The 2,752-nt window shown below is 31.8% G+C and overlaps 1 pseudogene; it reads right to left on the reverse strand.

Annotated features, from left to right (window-relative positions):
- Nucleotides 1–437: 437 nt before the first annotated feature.
- On the reverse strand, nucleotides 438–2,710 carry LOC108763130 (matrix metalloproteinase-14-like; annotated as a pseudogene).
- Between the last annotated feature and the right edge of the window lie 42 nt (nucleotides 2,711–2,752).

Consider the following 2,752-nt stretch of genomic DNA (forward strand, 5'->3'; position numbering starts at 1 on the left):
CGCTATGCTTCCCCTCGCCTAAGAGTATCCCCCGCACCCCGCGCTCCCCTCTAGTCCCATGAGTTAGAACCCGCCTAATATGCCTACTGAAAGCTATATCATGCTTACATCCTCCTGTAATTAAATTCAATTTATTTATAGAAACTTATATATTTATATTTGTTAGAAATATGTATTACTGAACTTTTATCTTAAATTTATTTTTACTTTGTATTTTTAAAGTCGCAAATGACAGTGTTCTATAAGGATATTTGAACGACTGTTTTTATTGAATTATTATTTTTCAAAATTTAGTTTAAAATGATATAAAAATTTAGTTTTTTAAGCTATTGCTCTCAAATATTTTAACCTTCTGATGCTGCACATTCAAGGCATTCTACACGTTGAACTGTTTCTTTTTCTTCGTCGACAATACAGATTACAGTATAATCTTTTTGTCAAACTCGGTGTTCAGGGCAGATTCTTCCTTCTATTGTACAGATAGAATTTTCTCGTTTGACGCTAACATAACCTTTAGCGAAGTCACCATAATTTTCTCTTGATGATCTATGACAAATACATTAATTATAACATTTATCCATGTTACTTAGAATAAAATTTTAAAAAATTACCATTGTAATAATATACAAATATACTTACAAAGTTGCTTTTATTCCTCGAACTTCTGGAGCATTATATCGCTCATCATTAACAATGTATTCCCAAACCATAAATACCGTTATTTTCGGTAAATTGGTCGAATCGGCTTTAATAAAACTTGGATCTAGTTTGTTTGACATTTTATTTTAATTTTAAAATTTATATAAAGAGTTTTTAAGAGTTAATTTCGCTTTGACTTTCAGCATATTGCAGCCGATTGCAGACGGTTTACTACAGTGTGACGTCACGCACTTGTCAGCCAATCAAAATCGTTTTCTCAAATTTCAAATATTATTAAACTTTATTTTAGTTTTTTAGTACTTATCCATTGCTAAAAAATTACAAATTTTATTATACATAAATTTATAGTAATGCGTATTTCCATAATAAACAAAAAAATGTATTATTTTTTTTATAGGAACTCCCTATTCGAACGATCGGATAACGGGTAATTTGATATCTGTAATTTTAAAGAAAGTATGAGATATAAAATAGATATAAAAAGGAAAAAAATACTTACGTATCTGATTGTTCTTTATTTGGATTTTCTCCATCGTTGAATTTAGCCTTCTTCGCGCTTATTGTTAGTTTGTCCTGGCTATTCTGTTCCATGAGGTAATTCTCAATATCCATATTGCTGAACAGTTTGTTTATATGTTTCGGAATATCGTCTTCACAATTGAAAAGTGCGTATATTCTTTTTAAATGATGTTATTGGAACGATTGTTCCTTTCGTACTGATCGTTTTGTAAAAAATGATTACACAATTATATAATTATGTGTGATATAATTTTCCCCTTCTCTTTCATTCTCTCGTTTATACATGTATTATATATGTATTTATATATGTTACATGTAACATATATATTAATAGTTTAGGTAATATATAATATATAATATGTTTATATATGTATTAACTATACTGAATGAATTGATTCAAGATATCTTGCAACTGTTGCAATAATCCATCTCTCAAACATTCAGTGCTAAGTATTTTTTTTATACTAAATTTATTCGCTTTTGTCACGATTCTCTTGAATTCGTTGTATTGGTAAAATTGTTGTTTCTTAGCAAAATAAATATTACCATCCATATGTCGGAAAGCCATGGTTGGAGATGGTGGTATTCCTGGAAATATTGATTAACATTTGATATACATTAACAGTCAGAATACATTCGTCTATTTGCGCCACATCGTTATCATCGAAGATCACGTAGGTTTGTCCTTTGTGAATATTTATGGCGGTATTAATTACAACGTTTGGAGGAAATCCAAAATTTTTTAGATATTTCGATCAGCCTTCTTTTAATTTGAAACTAGGATAATTGACCATATAAACCATATCATTTATAAACCACCATTTACATAATTTATAAAGCACTATTTCACCCGAAGGTCTTTGATACGCGGCTGATAAAGAGAAATTTTTTGGGAGGAAATTCATGTAATTAGCTCAAATGGTCCGTCATATTTGTTATCATTTATATTTATCGACCAGCGTAGCCTTGATACGTGACGAATATTCGATGATTTAATATTAATATAGTATCCACATATTGTAATTCACAGAGATCTATTTTGTTAGGCTTATTTGTTGCAATTTCAGTAGTCGTTGTTGGTGGTTTTGTAGTAGTAGTTGTTGTTGTTCCTGGTTTGTTACTTCTATATAGGTGCTGAATCACTAAAATATCCTCTAAGTTGAGTTTGACAGTTGTATTAGTATTTTTAGCAAACGCAAACATTACGGAATCTTCGCGCGAACTGTGCATTAGTCCTAACGAATGTCCGATTTCATGTGTTAACGTATGAAATAGACGTTCCGAATTGAAAGGTATTTTGCCGTCTAGGTATATGTGCCAGGCTTCTGCATTGTCGACATGTATTTTGGTGGTGCAATTAGGATCGCGTGAAGGATAAAACGCGTAAGCGAGTACTCCACCACGACCATCGAATGAAAAGGGGCAAATTTCTGCGTTACATTTGCGATCAACATATGTGTGAGTACCACTACGGTAAGATATTAAAATGTCAGGGTTTAATAGTAGTAATACTAGGGGGATTCTAACCCATGGGGCTAGAGGGGAGTGCGGGGCGCGGGGGTACTTGATGGCG

The sequence above is a fragment of the Trachymyrmex cornetzi genome, unplaced genomic scaffold, assembly GCF_001594075.2.
Source record: "Trachymyrmex cornetzi isolate Tcor2-1 unplaced genomic scaffold, Tcor1.1 scaffold338, whole genome shotgun sequence".
Lineage (NCBI taxonomy): Eukaryota > Metazoa > Arthropoda > Insecta > Hymenoptera > Formicidae > Trachymyrmex > Trachymyrmex cornetzi.